This window comes from Podarcis erhardii (assembly GCF_964252035.2).
Source record: "Podarcis erhardii genome assembly, chromosome: 4".
Lineage (NCBI taxonomy): Eukaryota > Metazoa > Chordata > Lepidosauria > Squamata > Lacertidae > Podarcis > Podarcis erhardii.
This window is the reverse complement of record NC_138508.1, coordinates 12158906-12179571: the sequence shown is the minus strand read 5'-3', so window position 1 is coordinate 12179571 and position 20666 is coordinate 12158906. Positions and strand designations below refer to the sequence as shown.

General features: G+C 44.9%; 3 long non-coding RNA genes across 3 annotated transcripts in view; all 3 read left to right on the top strand.

Annotated features, from left to right (window-relative positions):
• Positions 1 to 20666, top strand: part of LOC309341406 — a 657545-nt gene that overhangs the window by 524769 nt on the left and 112110 nt on the right. The gene's annotated exons all lie outside the window — the stretch shown is intronic.
• LOC309341437 overlaps positions 1 to 20666 on the top strand; it is an 88547-nt gene that overhangs the window by 4953 nt on the left and 62928 nt on the right. The gene's annotated exons all lie outside the window — the stretch shown is intronic.
• Positions 542 to 6689, top strand: LOC309341364. Its single transcript, XR_014156268.1, has 3 exons — positions 542 to 643; positions 5708 to 5893; positions 6421 to 6689. It is a non-coding gene; the product is annotated as an uncharacterized lncRNA (long non-coding RNA).

The window sequence follows — 20666 nt, the reverse complement described above, 5'->3', positions numbered from 1 at the left end:
CTTTGAGTTACGACCTACGGCTCCGGTGCCGTAAATATCCACTCAATATGTGCGCTGGCCCACGATTGGCCGCCGCTGGAAAATGAGCAAGGCATGTTGATGAGGGACGGGAAACGACGGCTCCAGAGAGAACTATAAAAACCAGGCAGGAGATGCTACGACGGCGTGCAAGAGAGCTGAGGGAAGGGGGTTGTTGGAGGGGGGGGGTCTGCCTTTATATATATATATATTTATATATTTATTTCTTTTTACTAGCAGCCTTTCTGCCTAATTACTGCCTGCCATAAAATAATCTGGTTTATTGCTCCCATCCAAGGCAGAAAGAATTTTCCCTGAGAGTGCTGCATGCAGTGTGCTGTTGCGCTAGAGAGGAAATACTTTTGCCGAGTGCTCTGTATATATAGATTGCCTAAAAACGTTAGTCGATTTGCATTAAAAATGGCGTTTGCTCCTTAAGTGGTCCCTGCCTTTAGTTAGGTTGTTTCCCCCTTTGCTTCCTGGTGAGCAAAGATGGCTTCCGCTATTTGGCTGCAGGGCATTTTTGTGTCCGGAATATCCGTCACCAAGCTGGTGTCCTCCAGATGTTTTGAACTGCAACTCCCGTCAGAGCTGTCTGTTTTCATTAACCCATCAAAATGGGTTGGTAAAGAGGTAAGGTAAAGGACCCCTGGTTAGTTAAGTCCAGTCAAATAATAATAATATAATAATAATAATTTATTATTTATACCCCGCCCAACTGGCTGAGTTTCCCCAGCCACTCTGGGCAGCTCCCAATCAAGTGTTAAAAACAGTACAGCATTAAATATTAAAAACTTCCCTAAACAAGGCTGCCTTCAGATGTCTTTTAAAGATAGGATAGCTGCTTATTTCCTTCACATCTGAAGGGAGGGTGTTCCACAGGGTGGGCGCCACTACCGAGAAGGCCCTCTGTCTGGTTCCCTGTAACCTCACTTCTTGCAATGAGGGAACCACCAGAAGGCCCTCGGCGCTGGACCTCTGTGTCCGGGCTGAACGATGGGGGTGGAGACGCTCCTTCAGGTATACAGGATATGGGATATGATCTCTGCTTTCAGGCTGAGGGAGCCGGCGTTTGTCTGCAGACATCTTTTCCAGTTCATGTGGCCAGCATGACTAAACTGCTTCTGGCTCACGGAGGACTGTGACAAGTGCCAGAGTCCCCAGAAACATCATTTACCTTCCCACCGCAGTGGTACCTATTTATTTACTCATGCTTTCGAACTTCTAGGTTGGCAGGAGCTGGGACAGAGCAATGGGAATTCACCCCATCGCACAGATTTGAACTGCCGACCTTACGATTGGCAAGTCCAAGAGGCTCGGTGGTTTAGACCATGGCGCCACCTGCGTCCCTTATCACAATGGTACGTCTATGGGGACAGGGAGGTGATCTGATCTGCTAGCTACCGAGGCAAGCAGCCACCTTGCCCTGATTAGTGTCCACTGGTGAGCCGCCATTTTCAATTTCCCACAATGCCTTCAGTTTAGCATCACTCTGGGGTCACTGTGGGAAAATTGAAATGGTGCTTGTTTGTTTGTTATGGAGGCAGTGAGAAATTTTACTTTCTTGGGCTCCATGATCACTACAGATGGTGACAGCAGCCACGAAATTAAAAGACACCTGCTTCTTGGGAGAAAAGCAATGACAAACCTAGACAGCATCTTAAAAAGTAGAGACATCACTTTGCCAACAAAGGTCCGTATAGTAAAAGCTATGGTTTTCCCAGTAGTGATGTATGGAAGTGAAAGCTGGACCATAAAGAAGGCTGATCACCGAAGAATTGATGCTTTTGAATTATGGTGCTGGAGGAGACTCTTGAGAGTCCCATGGACTGCAAGAAGATCAAATCTATCCATTCTTAAGGAAATCAGCCCTGAGTGCTCACTGGAAGGACAGATCTTGAAGCTGAGGCTCCAATACGTTGGCCACCTCATGAGAAGAGAAGACTCCCTGGAAAAGACCCTGATGTTGGGGAAAGATGGAGGGCTCAAGGAGAAGGGGACGACAGAGGATGAGATGGTTGGATAGTGTTCTCGAAGGTACCAGCATGAGTTTGACCAAACTGTGGGAGGCCATGGAAGACAGGAGTGCCTGGCGTGCTCTGGTCCATGGGGTCACAACGAGTCGGACATGACTAAATGACTAAACAACAACAACAACAATCAGTGGGCCTAGAGCAGGTGTCAGTTCTGGGTCTCTGGGTACCGCCTGAAGATGCCTTGCGCTGATGTCAGGCCTATGCCTGCAGCAGGAAAAGTGACAGATTCTTTGGGGAATAATGCTTTGCAACGGGTCCAGCCGAATGCATCAACCGGTCGTCAGTTTTCCTCCTAATCACATTCTTTCAGACAACATTTCAAAAAGAGCCTCTGTTCCCAGTTGGATAACCTGGACGTGTGGCCTGCAAGCAGGTCTTGGGGTTCTTTCTCCCTCTCTGTTTGTGTGTGTGTGTTTCCTCCCCCCACCCCACCCGCAAATATGCAAATTTGTTCTTGGAAAATCGTCAACTAATTTGACTCCGTTCAGGCTGACACGGTCCTGCTTGCCAACAGTTACATTTGCATACTAATTCGCCTCCCCTCCATTCATTGAGAAATGGATGCAAATGATTTATCATTCGCCTGATACCTTGCCTGAATGTAGAAGGGGAAATTGCTGCAGTGTCGCAGGCAGCGCGAAGAAAGCCTCTCAAAATGGGCTTGCCTCTAATCTCATCACATCAGCTATAAAGCACCTGGTTCTTTATAGAACCCCCCGCCCCGCCCCCGCCCCCGCCCCCCGGATCCAGCTCCCAAGTTCTCTATAGGGTTACTACACTTCCCTTCATATCAACTAGTTGTATGTTCTAGATGGAGAACAGTAGTATATAAACTGTACATTTCAAGCCTTTAGGAGGGCCAGCTGCAATTAACTCTGATCATCGCTGCTGATTTTTAAAAAAACACCTGCCCCATAATTTGACTTTGCAAAGGCCTGGCGTAAAAGGAAGGTCCGTATAGTTAAAGCTATGGTTTTCCCAGTAGCGATGTATGGAAGTGAGAGCTGGACCATAAAGAAGGCTGATTGCCGAAGAATTGATGCTTTTGAATTATGGTGCTGGAGGAGACTCTTGAGAGTCCCATGGACTGCAAGAAGATCAAACCTATCCATTCTGAAGGAAATCAGCCCTGAGTGCTCACTGGAAGGACAGATCATGAAGCTGAGGCTCCAATACTTTGGCCACCTCATGAGAAGAGAAGACTCCCTGGAAAAGACCCTGATGTTGGGAAAGATGGAGGGCACAAGGAGAAGGGGACGACAGAGGGCGAGATGGTTGGACAGAGTTCCCAAAGCTACAAACATGAGTTTGACTAAACTGTGGGAGGCTGTGGAAGACAGGAGTGCCTGAAGTGCTCTGGTCCATAGGGTTATGAAGAGTCGGAAATGACTAAACGACTAAACTATATATATATATATATATATATATATATATATATATATGTGTGTGTGTGTGTGTGTGTGTGTGTGTGTGTTGAGATATATATATATATATATATATATATATATATATATATATATATATCATCATACACACAAAAACACACACGTCCTCACAAAAATTCATCAGCATTTTCGTATGAATTTATCCTAATAAACACAAATTGCAAAGCAATTGTTGTATATTCCTGCATGGCAGGAGGTTAGACTAGGTGGCCCTTGAGGACCCAAACCAATGTTCTCAAGTTACAAGAAAGCGGATTCTTGACGCAATATCAGAAGTACTTTTTGTAAGAGCTGTTCGATAGTGGGACAGACTCCCTCAGGAGGTGATGGACTCTCCTTCCTTGCAGGTTTAATTAATTAATTAATTAATTAATTAATTAATTTTATTGGTTGTCAAAATTAAAAAAAAATGGTCCAAATTATTTAAATTTAATACAATTTCTTGTAAAAAATTAGGTTTCCCCTCTCTTGTTGCAAACATGTGTCCGTTACTTCCTGATGTAGCCACTTCATTCTTCTTTAATCTCCTCTTCACCCTTCTCTTGATGTTAATCCATTCTCACACAGCTGACCTTTCTAGTTCCCTTACTCAGCACCTCTGTAACTTTTCAAAAATATAAAATCCATTTCACGTGTGTAGTCTTCATAAACATTTTCCCAGACTTGGTGTGTTGAAATAAGTAGATTGTTTACACATTTTTGTCTACTTGAAGAAGCCATGGTCTGATCTGAAAAAATACAAATATTTAGGTTACAAAACTATAAAAATAAAGAAAAATTAAGTTTGCAAAACAATAATTACCATGCGGTTAAGGTAGGTCAACGTGTCAGTGTCCACTTATCCCCAGTGTAAATTTGACATATTGTCAAAAGTCAGAAATTGAAAATAAATACAGTGGTGCCCTGCAAGACGAATGCCTCGCAAGACGAAAAACTTGCTAGACGAAAGAGTTTTCCATCTTTTGAGGTGCTTCGCAAGACGAATTTCCCTATGGGCTTGCTTCGCAAGATGAAAACGTTTTGCGAGTCTTGCGAGTTTTTTCCCTCCCCCCTTTTTTCTAAGCCGCTAAGCCGCTAATAGCCGCTTAGCCTCTAAGCCGCTAATAGCCGCTAAGCTGCTAATAGCGCTAATCTGCTAAGCCGCTGATAGGGGTGCTTCGCAAGACAAAAAAACCGCAAGATGAAGAGACTCGCGGAACGAATTAATTTCATCTTGCGAGGCACCACTGTATAGCATGTACACAAAAATTGATTTCAGATTTGAAATCAGCCTTGAAAGAACATACAAGAACAGTTGAAAAATCTCATGCAACTTCAGTTCTCTTCAATGTTTACCTTTCTTGGAGGTTTTTAAGCAGACATTGGATGGCCATTTGTCCTGTATGTTCGAGTTGAGATTCCTACATTGTAGGGGGTTGGGCTAGATGACCCTCAGGATCCCTTCCAACACCATGAATCTATATTAAACAGTACAGATTCATTTCCAAAGCCGTGGCAGTAAAACAATAGAACAGCTATAGAACAATATGACAACAGCATGTCCGAACAAAAATACATCTGTGAAAAGCTCTTTGAAACAGGTGGATTTTGAGTGCTTCGACTGTTGTATTCATATAAGCCAGTATCCAAATAGCCTAGCCTTATCTAGGAACAGGAAAAAGAAAGAAGCAGTTTCTGATGATGAACAGAATAATAAGGAAGCAGCCTTGGCTTCATCTGCAGCTTATTTCCCCAGTCCAGCACTGGGTCATCAGGTCTGCAATCGCTGCCTCATTTTGATTCTCAGATCAAATTGCAGATGGAAATGTCTCTGCAAAACGACTGTGATGCTCCCTTCCTAAACCACATTCCTAAACCACAATGTGGGAGACAGTTCTTGATTTGGATACCATGTCAGGTTGCCCAAACTAGTCACAATATCCAGAGAGAGAGAGAGAGAGAGAGAGAGAGAGAGAGAGAGAGAGACTGACTTTCTATTTCTTTTTAGAAGCTACAGTAGGTACTTTCCATAAATCCAGACTGTCACTATTTGGGAATGAGACTCAATTGCATACAACTCAATTCAGGTTGCAGCGTTAAAGATGATCTGGAGCTATTGAACAACAAACCTGCTCCCCGCCAGAATGGGACTCTTTGTAGTTGTAATGAGCATTGTGAGTTTTGTAGGAGCCAGGCTGGCTGTGTTGACCTTATCTGAATCGAGTGCAGGTCAGCAAGTACAGTCAGGTGATGAGACGCACTACAGCTGGGAGCAAGTCAAGGAGGACTACATAAGACCTGCATTTCGCCCTTCGTCACTATGGGCCCTACTAAAGCAAACCGTCTAATTGGTCAACATCCAAAAGATACCAAGCATCAGAACAACGTGGCCACTATAAGGAAATTCTGCCCTTGGTATGTTCATTTCCCACCTCCCCATTTTGATTCTCTGGCCCCATATCTGCACAAACTTATTATCTCAAAATACAGACGTGCTTTTATACTTGCAAGACTGGATGTTTTGCCATCTGCGGTACTTGAGGGTCGTTTCCAAAAGATCCCGTCTGAGAAACGTCTTTGCCCCTGTGGAGATGGTAGCACCGAAACAGCGGCACACGTCCTCCTGTCTTGTACTCTCTACAAAGACTTGAGGAATGAGATCATCACCCCACACGTACTAACCATCCCAGGGCGCTCAACCACTGCCACAATGGCCTTTCTTCTATCAGATCAAAATGAGCAGATAACAGCAAAGGTTGCTAGGTTCACAGCTGGGGCAATCAGAATAAGGCCCACTAACTGACTGCTGATTCAGGACTTTAAATTGTCCTCTTATATCAAATGTCCTTTTCTGTGAATACTGTAATGTTGTACTGTTGCTATGGCCATTGGCTAATGCAAATAAAGTTTTATCTTATCTTCGCCCTTGGTCTTTGCCACAGCAACGCGATCTTCTGCTGACCTGTAGCCTATTCCTGTGATCCTTGCCTGGCTGGACTTCTCACCTGCCTAGACTCCAATACTCTTCTGGGCCTCCTCTTCCCTCTGACCTTGGTTGGCTTGTTGTTGCTCCCTGACCATGGACCCGCCAGTTTGACTGCCTCTTCTCCCGCTTCCCCCATTGAAGTTGTCGTTTGTGTGAGGCACACAATGCAAACTGTAAAGCATGTTGTTACAACATAAGAGAAAGCAGCTTTGTGCTAGGAAACACGGCAAGGCGATAATAATAATAAAAAAATACAGTGTGTGTCTGTGTGTGTTACAAAAAGGAAATCTTGCAACCTCAATTTAGAAAGGGCTGCTTCTCTCCCGTGTCAGCAGATTCAAAGCTTAGTGGGTCAAATGTGAAGGGCAGAAAATTGATTTAGGTGCAGTAATAAAAATCTACATTGGTAGCGATAGAAGAGGTACTGGCCATACTCTGAACTTAACTCTTTCCTAGGGAGTGGGAGAAATTTGATTCAGTTTGATTTTAAAGGGGGAACCTACCTAATTCGCTTTCCAAACCAGTATGTGAACTGAAACGCAGGCATTGTTCAAAAACTGTGCTTTTTATGAATTTTGCAATGCAGTCCTCCTGCCCGGTAACATATACAAATATTCAGGTGCTAGGGTGAAATGAGCAATAATAATAATAATAATAATAATAATGCATGTGTTGGAAAATAACATTCACTAGTGCATTATACTGGGGGAAATTGTCTTTTTGGAAATGTGTATATTAGACAATAGTGCATACAAAAGTGTGTATATTAGAAGAAATTCACATTAGAATGCTGGTGCATTTTCATACGGACTTAAAAAAGAAAGAATGCAAATGGATGTGGAAATATGGAGAACTGTATTTAGGATTGTAAAAATGAGAGAAACTGAAATGGGCAGATTCGCTCAGTCAGTAGAGCATGAAACTCTTAATCTCAGAGAGTTGTGGGTTCCAGCCCTACGTTGGGCAAAAGATTGGGGTTTCAGGGGATGACCCTTCCAACTCTACAGTTACACAATTCTATGATTTCTTCATCAGTTCTCTTACTGCATTGGTCCAGATGGTGGGACCACTTTTGAATGGGACACAAACTCTGCTCCTGTTCATGTTGACCACCTGCCACCTTAGCATACCAGAGATCCCGTTCGCCAGACAATAGATCTCTCCCCAAAATGCATTGGGTGCTGAGCATGGCTTCCATTCAAAAGCACTGCTGTCACCCGTCTGCAGGGGAAATGTCCATTCCAGGGAATGGCCCTGAGGTCAGGCCAGTGGGGGGCCCTTCTGAGCCCGAAGAAGAAGAAGAAGAAGAGGAAGAAGAGTTTGGATCTGATATCCCGCTTTATCACTACCCAAAGGAGTCTCAAAGCGGCTAACATTCTCCTTTCCCTTCCTCCCCCACAACAAACACTCTGTGAGGTGAGTGGGGCTGAGAGACTTCAGAGAAGTTTGACTGGCCCAAGGTCACCCAGCAGCTGCATGTGGAGGAACAGGGAAGTGAACCCGGTTCACCAGATTACGAGTCCACCGCTCTTAACCACTACACCACACTGGCTCTCTTGGACAATTCCCAACGTAGCTGACCTCCTATGCACAGCTGTGGAGCTTCGCATTGGCATCAGAGGGCTTCTCTTGTGCCATGAGTGCCCCAAAACAGGCTTCCCTCTCCATTAGCAACACAGTGTTCCCACTTCTTCCAAAGGCCCCTTAGCCACCCATCCTTGGCATTAGGCTTGCTCCCAAATTGATTGTATTATAGCGTAAGATTTCATGGGCTGGCGCTCGCTTCACGTATTTTGGTTTGATGGGCAGTGTTAATTCCTCCCCCTCCCCCTCCCCCTCCCCTGCTATGTAATAGAAAAGGCTGTTTATGTGCTGTATTTAGCAGATGTTTGATGCCTCTCGAGTACACAGACCAGCATGTCAGAACTCAGCCCAGAATCGATTGCTTTACAACTACATTCTGAACCCGGCAAATAAGAAAATGCTGACAGGTCTTTAACTGGAGCACTGCTGCTGAACATCAATGTAATTAGCTGGGCATATCAGACCGCGCATATGGGCTGTCCATCATCTCTGGCAAGAAGAAGAAGAGAAAAGAAATGTGTACAATCTGACCATAATGGTTTGGAGATTATTATATATATTTTTCCTGGTTTGCTTTTTAAAAGCATGCCTTGGACAGGGTAGTGTTTTGAACGCAGACATGCGGAGAGAGATAATTATTATTATTATTTCGGGAAGTTTTTAATGTTTGGCATTTTACCATGTTGTTATATGTGATGGAAGCTGCCCAGAGTGGCAGGGGCAACCCAATCGGATGGGAGGGGTATAAATAATAATATGGTAATTATCATAAGAATCATAACTGAGAGAAGTTTTTCTTTCCCTCTCCAACTTGAAGCTGTCCAGTGAAGCTAAAGATTGTGAGACTTAGCACAGACAAAAGAAACTACCGTATTTTTCGCTCTATAAGACGCACCAGACCACAAGACGCACCTAGTTTTTGGAGGAGGAAAACAAGAAAAAAAAAATATTCTGAATCTCAGTGTGGTGTAGTGGTTAAGAGTGGTAGACTCGTAATCTGGTGAACTGGGTTTGCTTCCCTGCTCTTCCACATGCAGCTGCTGGGTGACCTTGGGCCAGTCACACTTCTTTGAAGTCTGTCAGCCCCACTCACTTCACAGAGTGTTTATTGTGGGGGAGGAAGGGAAAGGAGAATGTTAGCTGCTTTGAGACTCCTTTGGGCAGTGGTAAAGCAGGATATCAAATCCAAACTACTAGTACTACTACTACTCCTCTTCTTCTTCTTCTTCTTCTTCTTCTTCTTCTTCTTCTTCTTCCCACTTCACTGTCCAGGGATGTCCCTGAGCTGTATCTCATTTGCTCCAAAGCATCAAGGATAGCCTAAGGTCAGCAAGCTGAGCACGTCAAAACTTTTGATGTAAGCCTCTGACCTGCCATGGAAATCAATGGTGTGGCTGGCCTCTCAGTGTGCCTGAGGCTGCAAGGCATGTCAGGAGAGCGTACCAGGGCAGGCATCAACAAAAACACTGATTTGCCTGAAATGTGCATATGCTCATGTATATGTATGGATGCAAATGTAGAAGTAATGGCTATAATTTAAATAGAAATGCAATGTATCTCTCCATAATGGGGAAGACTATGTGCTGGTGCCCTGCATACCTGCTCAGTCTGCTTCCCAGGTGTTCACCGTTGATGGGCAATTACCAGGCCCTTCTTATGATTCTTTCTGTTCAAACCAGACCTGGATTTCATCATAGAATTGTAGAGTCGGAGGGGACCCCAAGGGTTATCTAGTCTAACCCCTTGCGATGCATCCATAACAGGTAGCCAACCAACCTCTGCTTAGAAACCTCCAAGGAAGGAGAGTCATCCAGAACCTCCCAAACACCTCTCACTGTCAGAAACTTCTTCCAGATGTTCAGTTGGAATCTCCTTCCAAGTGAACAGCCTTTCAGACAGAGGATGTCTTCAGATAGAGAAATGTCCTCTGTAAAGTAGGACACACAGTTGCCCGACTTACAAGCCAGCCTTCAGTTAGGGCAGATATCAGGCCGTATTCGTGTCAAACATTTCAAGCACCATAATACCACTTTAAACAGTCGAGGCTTCCCCTAAATAATTCTTTTTTTGTGCTTATTTCTCTCATATATATATATATATATATATATATAATTTTCATATATATATATATATATATATATTTAATTTTCATATATATATATATATATATATATATATATATATATATATATATATATAATTTTCAAATAATTAAACATACTTTTACATCTTATACAATTATTTTTGGACTTCCATCAATCACATCTGAAAATTTTCCACTCTAATCACTTAGTATACATTTCTTACTTTCATTATTACCTTTCAATCTCATAACTAATCGCTCTTCTTTCTCTGTTTTGCAATATTTCATACGTTTCTCCTTACAAAACTTCTTGCAGTCCTCCTAGCATAATTTGTTGATTACAGTTGCTCTCCAAATAGTTCATATATTTCCTCGAATCGTCTGTAAATCTCTGGTCCCGCTGGTTTCGAATCCTTCCAGTCATTTTGTCTAATTCTGCGTAGTTCATTAATTTTGTCTGCCATTCTTCTTCCCCTAAAGAATTCTAGGAACTGCAGTTTGTTGAAGGTGCTGAAAGTTATTAGGAGAGCTACTATTCCCAGAAAGATGTGACAGTCAATCCTTCCTCCCAGGGAACTCTGAAAATTATAGCTCTGTGAGGGGGATTGGGGTCTCCTAAGAGCTTTCCTCACCCTTAGCGAACCACAGCTCCCAGAATCCTCTGGGGGAAGCCATGACTAGAAGTGGTATCATACTGCTTTAAATGTGTGGGGTGAATGTACCCTATATCTTGCCTTTAACCCATTTTCTCTGTTATGTTTCCTTGCTGGCTCTGGCTGAACAGCGGGAGAGGGATGGAAGAGCGAACTTAAAACCAGCAAATGTTCTTCAAGTTTCAGGCAAATTCACTGGGGTGGAATTAAGAAGGAATATGATCCAGCAGATTTAAAATGTCTCAGAGTGCTGAAAGTGACATAATCTCAGCAGCAAAAAACCCCCAACAACCAGGCCTTCCTGAGTGGAAGAGGAGGAAAGAATGGGATTTCATCTGGGCCTAGGAAAATGGACATGACATTTCCAATGATACTATGCTTTTCCCCCTTACTCAGTGAACAGTCTACAAATAAGACTGAACAGGCCTGAAATAATAGCTACGTACATTTGGACCTCCTTTCATGTTACGTGTCATAGCAGTTCTTAACATTGCTTCCCAAGAGTGGTCTTTAGAAATCCAGTTCCTTGTTACGGTGTTGAGGAGACCAAACCCAAATGATTACAGCACATTTGCTTTCTCTCAATTTTAAGCCCACCTTTATGCCAAGAGATGCATAACAAATTATGTGGCTGTTTGCAAAAGGGACTGGAAGACAGATTTTACTAGCCCGGAGCTGGAAAGATGACAAAGTCCAGACCAGAAAAGAACGGCAGACTAAAATGATGGATTACGCCGAAATGGCGAAACTGCCTGGAAAAATTAGAAATCACAATGATCAAAACTTTGAACAAGGGATGGGGGGAATTTATAATTTACCTCAACAACCACTGTAAACAGCTGAAATCGTTAGTGGGATTTTAATAACACTTGTAATGTAACAGATATTATAATTGAAATGGAAACATAAAATTTCAGATTATTTTTAAAAGATGCAGTAATAGTAGGGTGAATGACTCAGCAAACCGTACACTCAACCTTGCTGTTGTTGCTATGGTAACTGAGTGCACCTGGTACCCTTATTCCTGAACATCCAGATGTAGGGGATGTGCTGACTCAAGACATGGACCAGGCCCAGTGTATTGTTCACATTATACTGAGCAACAACAAAAACCCGCTTCCCCAAAAATATCATACTCCCCCCCCCCCCCGATAAGGAAAACAATGAGAAAGGAAAGTGTGGGGTGAACACATCATCTCGCTTCCGTTGCAAATGGATTGGATCGGATACTCATCAAAGGGGACTCTGGGATCCTTTGGAAGGAAAGGTGGGGAAAAGGATTTGCTGAAACAGTTAATTGAAGTGGAATACAAAAAGGGAGATGTGAGGAAGCCAATGAAACAAGCGTATGAAAGTTAGGATTGAAAATATTGGAAGTGTTTTTAATTACTTTTGTTTTGTCCTGTTAATTTAATGTTTTATGTAGTGTTTTTGTTTTTGTTTAAGTCTTTGTATGTTAATTTTTTTTTTCTTTTTGTAATTTCCAAAATCTTAATAAATATTATCTTTTTAAAAAATGGAAGGAAAGGTGGGATCTCTGTCTCTAATAACACCTAGAACTCAAGGACACACAATGAAGCTCCTTCGTTGAGTGCATAGTTAAAACTGTGCAACTTGCACCCACAGGGAGAAGTGATGGCCACCAATTTAGATGGCTTTAAGAGAGGACACTGGTGGCACTGTGGTCTAAACCACAGAGCCTAGGGCTTGCTGATCAGAAGGTTGACGGTTCGAATCCCTGCAACGGGGTGAGCTCCCGTTCCTCGATCCCTGCTCCTGCCAACCTAGCAGTTTGAAAGCACGTCAAAGTGTAAGTAGATAAATAGGTGGGAAGGTAAACGGCGTTTCTATGTGCTGCTCTGGTTTGCCAGAAGCGGCTTAGTCATGCTGGCCACATGACCCGGAAGCTGTACGCCAGCTCCCTCGGCCAATAAAGCAAGATGAGCACCACAACTCCAGAGTTGGTCATGACTGGACCTAATGGTCAGGGGTACCTTTACCTTTACCTAAGAGAGGATTAGACAAATTCGTGGAGGAGAGGGCTGCAGATGGCTACCAGCCCTGATGACTATGGTCTGTCTCCATTTTCAGAGGCAGTATAGTTGCTGGGAATCACAAGTAGGGGAAAGTGCTGTACATGTTGTGCGGATGCCTGATTATCATATTCCAAAGCAACTACTCTATTCTGAACTTAAAAATGGAAAGTGTAATGCTGGTGGTCAACAAAAGAGGTTTAAAGACTGTCTCAAATGTAGTATAAACACCAACAACTGGGAAACACTGGCCTGCGAACGCTCCAATTGGAGAACAGCCGTTACCAAAGGTGTCATGGGCTTTGAAGACGCTCAAACTCAGGACACAAGGGAGAAACATGCTAAGAGGAAGGCACGCTTGGCAAATCCACACCGTGATCAACCCCCACCTGGAAACCTGTGTCCCCACTGTGGAAGGATCCAGAAGGATCCAGAATTGGCCTCCACAGTCACTTACGGACTCATTGTTAAAACTGTGTTTATGAAAGACAATCTTACTCGGCTACGAGGGATCGCCAAAGAAGAAGAACAGAGAGTATTAATGGATCCATACCTACGTATCTTTACTAGATAGTAGTGTTTAGCTGTAGAGTCTGGAGACGCTTTTTGAACTGTGTGGAAGAGTACTTTCCCCCTCAACAGAGGTCTCTGGAAAAAGCTGTTCTGTTAGGAGCAGGAAATCTCTACTGGAGCTCTGTATCTTCTGCTGATATGTCACAGTGGCTGAGGTGCAGCAAACTACTGACCAACTTCCACAAATCACCCACAACTATAGTTGTGCCAGCAGGGATTTGCCGGTACGTGATTGGAGCCTGTCGAAAACAGCAGTAGTCTGGAAGTGCCCTCAGATTATACGCAGAAGCTGAACATCTCTGCAGATGTTCCAGGTTTGAAATCCGTCCTGCACCCCCAAAACCTGCGATAGGTAGCACAGGTTACAAAACAGCAAAACTTCCTTTCAACATGTGTGTGCCTTTCAAAAGAAAATCGCAACAACTGGTTATCATATAAGCAAGCCATTTAGTGAAAAAAGAGGCAGGTGGTGAGAACACTCCAAATAACCATCCAATAGAACAGATGGTTAGTCCCTTGGCAATACTGATGGCCTGTTGACTCTCCACCTCTGAATCTAAACCAGACAATGCATCTATTCCATGAGGATTCTAGCTGCCATGACAAATCAGGGGAGAATCACTCTAAATGCTTTAAAAATGAATGGAGTGGCGATTGAATTAGAGCCCCTTAATGTTCCAAAATGTGTTTGACTTATCCACAGGCCTGGTGATTTCTCATTTGGAAAGAGAATATTGTCTTGCACTGAATACAGTCATATAATTCACAGAGCTTTCTTTCCCACAAACTGTAGCTCAGCTCTGTTTGGGTTTTGTCGTGTTGATTTTTTTTTTTTCCTTTAAGCCACAAAAGAACTCCATTAATTTTCCTAAGAAACTTGCCTACGTGGGGAAAATATGCACTAATTTTAGAAAGTAGGTGTTAATCTGATCTGGATAAATGAGTGCAAATCCATAACATCACTGCACTTAAACCACTGGAACCCTTCTTGAAATCAGTTTAGCCTCCCTTGCTAAATGACGGAATTAAGCAAAAACTGGTTTAAGTGCATGTACATTAATGGCTTGAAGCTCTTGAACTAGATCAATGCAGAACGAATTAGGCAGCAGAAGAAAAACTCAATGAACTATCAATGGCAGGGGGAAAGGTCTTTCATACTTTGTCCATGGCATTTATTATTATTATTATTATTATTATTATTATTATTATTATTATTATTACAGGCAAGAATATTAGTCAGGGATGGTCTTTTGCTTTTGTGTTAAGATGATCAGGGCATGAAATTGTATTGCAAACTTTGAAAATCAAGGCTGCGTCTTTTAAAACTTTATGATCATTGGTCTGCTGACTTTGTAATCTGTCAGAAACCTGTAATATTGAGCAGGGCTCTGCAGAATGTCAATCACGGTGGGCAAACTGACCCTGTTGTAACCCGAAACTGGGGAGCTGATTTTATGACTCTGGCTGTATAAGAGCTCTCCTGTATTCTGAGCTTTGAAATCAATGCCAGGTTTTAGCGCAAGCCCATTCCTGATGTGCCCCCTAGGAACATGGCGTGTTTATTGGAACATTCTTCCCAACTCCCACACCCCCATGCCGGTACAACGACCATGTGGCATACTGCATCCTTCTCTCATTAGCCATTGTCACATGCGTTTTAGGAACATATTTCTATAGGAAGCTGCCTCGTTCTGAGTCAGATCATTGGGCCATATAGCTCAGCACTGTCAACACTGAGTGGCCAGTCGTATCTGGAGATGGTAGGGACTGAACCTGGGACCTTGCATTCACACATAGATCGATGTGGAGCCACAGACGGTGGCAAGGTGCTGTGTGATTCTGGAGCAACAGAATCAGGAATCAATATATATCCAGGGACCCACAAGCTGGCAGGTTTATGATCAGAGTTAAAGCTCCCGTTGTCTCAAGCACCACAAAGCTGGGGAATTGGAAGTTGAAATGGATGTCTCAACAGATGTGTCCTGTGATGTCAAAGAAGCATGGGTCTAACGGTCAAGAAAGCGGTTTGTGAACGTGCTGTAGATGGAAGTGAGGGGCATGTGGGGATCATCAACCTGAGAAGGGAGCCTATCGAAGAGAAGGAAAACTCTGATCCTAAACCTCCACTGCCTTGCAGGAAATCTTTGGGAGAAGAGATGCCAAGGAGTAAACCCTACAAAAATCCAGAGTGGAGTCCATAAGATATAATAAAAATTTATTATTTATACCCCGCCCATCTGGCTGAGTTTCCTCAGCCACTCTGGGCGGCTCCCAATCGAGTGTTAAAAACAATACAGCATTAAATATTAAAAACTTCCCTAAATAGGGCTGCCTTCAGATGTCTTTTAAAGAGAAGATACCTGCTTATTTCCTTCACATCTGAAGGCAGGACGTTCCACAGGGTGGGTGCCACTACCAAGAAGGCCCTCTGTCTGGTTCCCTGTAACCTCACTTCTCACAATGAGGGGATCGCCAGAAGGCCCTCGGCACTGGATCTCATGGCTGAATGATGGGGGTGGAGACGCTCCTTCAGGTATACAGGACCGAGGCTGTTTAGGGCTTTAAAGGTCAGCACCAACACTTTGAATTGTGCTCGGAAACGTACTGGGAGCCAATGCAGAACTCTCAGGACCGGTGTTATGTGGTCCCGGTGGCCACTCCCAGTCACCAGTCTAGCTGCCGCATTCTGGATTAATTGCAGTTTCTGGGTCACCTTCAAAGGTAGCCCCACGTAGGGAGCATTGCAGTAATCCAAACAGGAGATAACCAGAGCATGCACCACTCTGGTGAGACAGTTCGTGGGCAGGTAGGGTCTCTATCTGCATACCATGTGGAGCTGGTAGACAGCCTCCCTGGACACAGAATTAACCTGCACCTCCCTGGACAGCTGTGAGTCCAAAATGACTCCCAGGCTGTGCACCTGGTCCTTCAGGGGCACAGTTACCCCATTCAGGACCAGGGAGTCCTCCACACCCGCCCACCTCCTGTTCCCCCCCAAAACAGTACTTCTGTCTTGTCAGGATTCAACCTCAATCTGTTAGCCGCCATCCATCCTCCAACCGGTTTTTACGCCTCCATCGAGCAACTCCTGCAGCCAAGCTTGTGCCAAACATCTTGCCGCTGAAAGGGGAGTCTTGTGGTCAGGGCAGCCCAGGATCTCCAGACACACTGTTCAGTCCTGCACCCCAGGGAGGTAATTTTGTTGCTGCTTTCGTTGGCATCCGTCTCGAGAGACAATGGAGTCTGCCTCCCGGGGTGAAGTCAAACTGCTGCATTAGCAGAGCAATACGTTGGACTTCTTGGATGATAACCTGCCTGTAAGAAGCCACAGCCCAATGGTAGAACACTTGCCTTACATGCAGAAGGTCCCAGGTGCAATCTCCAGCATCCTCAGGTAGGGCTGGGAGAGAATTCCACCTAGACCCCTGCAGAGAGGGGACCTAGAACCCTGGACAGCTGCTGTCAGTCAGTATAGACAATACTGAGCTACATAAACCAATGAGGCAGCTAGGTTTAAGGCACCTTCCTGTTTCCGCCTGTCTGATCTATAAGAGCTGATAACATGATGAAGATCCTTGTCTGTCAACGGCATAGCATAGCAGCCGAGAGACTGCGTTAGAAATCGGGAAATCCCGGATTTAAATCTTGCTTCTGCCATGGAAATGCTACTTTCCCAGGGGCTACTAACTGTGGATGGCTTCCGAGTCAATCCGATTCAGCCCTTTTGAGGGTTTGCTCAAGTCCAGCTATTCTATAAGTGAGTGTCAAATTCAGATATCAAATATTCAGTAAATACTCCAGCACTTAGAGGATATCTGGAGGGTATTTAACGTCAACATTCACAGAGGAGAATTTGGAGTCGGGTTGTTGGAAGCCAATGCGCGCCTCTACCTTTTCCGTTCTGCCAACCTCCTCCAGGCCTCGTCCAAGATGGTCGCCTGCCAACCCTTCGCATCTGTCTTCATTTTGTTTCCGTTCCACTTGGGAACGCTCAAAACAATTTCAGTTCTTGACTTTGGGAGGCTCACTATCTCAGAGTCTGAGAAGCTGGGCTCTAATGCCAGCATCACAATCAGACTCGGAGGCCTATAATTACCAGAACAAACATACAATGCCCTCTATTCACAAGATGGCAAATGCTGTGTGATCCCATAGGCAGGCAGACATCTGCCAAGAAAGAGCTCCTTTGCCATGTAGACAAAACCCTTGTCCTCCTTAAGAATGCAGCAGCACAATCCTACTCGGAAGCAAGTCCCCTTGAGTTAATTAGATTTACTCATGCATAGGCATGCGAGTGTAAGATTGCAGAGTTCCCTGGGGCTCTGGTCTTGCTTTTCAGCTTCTCGTGGGCATCGGGTTCGGATGTGAGAACAGGATGCTGGACTAGATGGGCCTTTGGTCTGACTCAGAAGGACTCTTCTCTTAAAAATGTCAGAACATTATCCTGAGTCAGACCCACTGGTCCATCTAGCTCAGTATGATCTACATGGACAGGCAGGGGTTCTCCAGAGCTTCAGAGAGGGCAGGTCTCCCAGCCCTACTTGGAGGAGCCGGGGATTGAACACAGGAGCTGCTGTGTACAATATAGATGCTCTGTGTCAGGGAGCCAAAAGGGAGAACAGGTCTTTCACTGAACAGAGAAAGTCAGTAACAAGCCAGCAAACTTGCATTTAGTTTGATGAAGATGATGATGATGGTGGTGGTGGTGGTGGTGGTGATTGATTAAGGAAGGGTTGTTCCTTTGACATCCAGTGTGGTGTAGTGGTAGACTCGTAATCTGGTGAACCAGGTCCGCATCCCTGCTCCTCCACATGCAGCTGCTGGGTGACCTTGGGCTAGTCACACTTCTCTGAAGTCTCTCAGCCTCACTCACCTCACAGAGTGTTTGTTGTGGGGGAGGAAGGGAAAGGAGAATGTTAGCCACTTTGAGACTCCTTCGGGTAGTGATAAAGCAGGATATCAAGTCCAAACTCCTCCTCCTCCTCCTCCTCCTCTTCTTTCTAGATGAAACTGTTGCCCAGACTGACTTTTAACTCCTCCCACTTCACTCTCTAACCCTCTGAGTCAGGCCCCTCTCTCTGTCTACGGCGAGCCCCAAGGGACTCTCTCTGTTTCTGCCTGGCACTTTGCTTTGTGACATGCAATAGATGCCTTGTTCTGGGAGTTGGGGGGGGGCGGTCTTGCAGGCTGTCAGTAGAGAAGCTGCCAGGGTGACTCTGTCAAGTCTGATTCCTGTGGGCTGGGGCATCTGCCTATTTTCTCTTCCAGCACTTCCCAGCTTTCCCCCTCCTCTGGGGTGTAGCTGGTTTCCCACCACCAGGAGCCCGGATCCAAATCTTCTCCCTGGGGGCTCCTGGTCAGGCAGCTTCCACCACCACTCCTCATGCAGCCAGTCCCTGACACTCTACCCCTGAGCTCTCGCCCTTCCCCAAATGGCAGGATGTTCTTCTGCTCAGTTTAACAGTTGCCTTACTGGATCACATCAAATATCCCTCTAGTCCCACATTCTTTGCGTCCAAAATAAGCCAACGCAAAGCCTCTGGTAGCTCCCAAGCAGGGCATGGAGATGCTGACAAAAGGTAGCAGCATAGAGGAGGAAGAGGTGGTGGTGGCTGTTAGGATTCTTGCTCCATGTTTGCAGTCATGAGATTGTTGTCTATCACATGACGGTGTATGTTTTCATTCCACAGAGTGGGAAGTGACGGAGACAGGATGTTTTGGTATTACAGTGGTGCCTCGCAAGACGAAAAGAATCCGTTCCGCGAGTCTCTTTGTCTAGCGGTTTTTTCGTCTTGCGAAGCAAGCTCATTAGCGGCTTAGCGGCTTAGCGCTATAAGCGGCTTAGCGGCTTTTAGTGGCTTAACGGCTTAGCGGATAAGTGGATAAGCGGCTTAGCGGCTTAGAAAAAGGGGGGAGGGGAAAAAAGTCGGAAAAACTCGCAAGACGTTTCGTCTTGCGAAGCAAGCCCATAGGGAAATTCGTCTTGCGAAGCACCTCCAAAACGGAAAACCCTTTCGTCTAGCGGGTTTTTCGTCTTGCGAGGCATCCGTCTTGCGGGGCACCACTGTACTATGTTCCGTGAAGTGGGACTATTGTCCTTTGCTTCTTTCTCTCTTTGCTGTCTGATGAGAAAGAAGATGGAGCTAAGACAGAATGCTCCGAGTGTATTATATGTAAATAAAAGTAGATTAGCCAAAATGCTGTGCTATTGGTTCTGTTATGCAAACTGCAAATACTCTGCAGGATCCTAAGTGTGCTGATGCTTCTTGGTATCAGTCGCTGTGATGTTCGGGCTGAAGAAAGCTTTTGAAGCTCCTGAACAGCAGACCAGGAGGGAGAGAACTTGCCAGTCAGGCTTGTGTCTCTGCCAGAGTCCTACACGAGAGTAGGACCATCCTAACAGTGGCGTGGTGGGGCAGGGCAGTGCTTCTAACCTCCCCTCTCCACACCAACATCGCTGTGTGCCTGGATGATGCAGAGGCAGGGCAGGGCAGCAACAACATGGTGGCTGCTTGGGCACATTGAGAGAGCCAAGCTGCTACTCCCACAGAGCTACTTGCACAACCCGAGTCTCACCATTGTCTTCTCCCCACACTTTCTAGATCAGCCTTTCTCAACCTGTGGGTCCCCAGATGTTGTTAAACTACAACTCCCATCACCCCTAGCTAGCAAGGCCAGAGCTCAGGGATGATAGGAGTTGTAGTCCAGCAACATCTGGGGACCCACAGGTTGAGAACTGCTGATCTAGATACACAGCAGGAACAACAGTGTGGTGGGTTTGGCCAGGTGACACCTCCCCACCCCACCAGTCAGCCCTGGTACAGAGGGCATCTGTTCACCATTCCAGCCAGTTGGTCATTTTCTTTTCCAGGAAAACATTCCTGGAAACATTCCCTCACTTTCTCTTCACTCCTCATCCATTTACTTTTTGCATCAGGTCCTCTTATGACTGTAAGGCGAGGGACTGTGAAACTGTCTTAAATGGTGATCTGGAAGGTGCTCTGAGGTTCGCTTTTAGCCAAAACATGGGAACAGTGCCAGATTTACATATAAGCTAAACAAGCTGTAGCTTAGGGCCCCACTCTCTTGGGGGCCCCCCAAAAAATTAAAGGAAAAAACTGGATGTACATTTCCAAAATATAAGATAAAAAAATTAAAGTAAAATAAAACCTACATACACTGATACCTCGGGTTAAGAACTTAGTTCGTTCTGGAGGTCTCATCCTGAAGCAAAGTTCTTAACCTGAGGTACTATTTCTGGGTCAGCAGAGTCTGT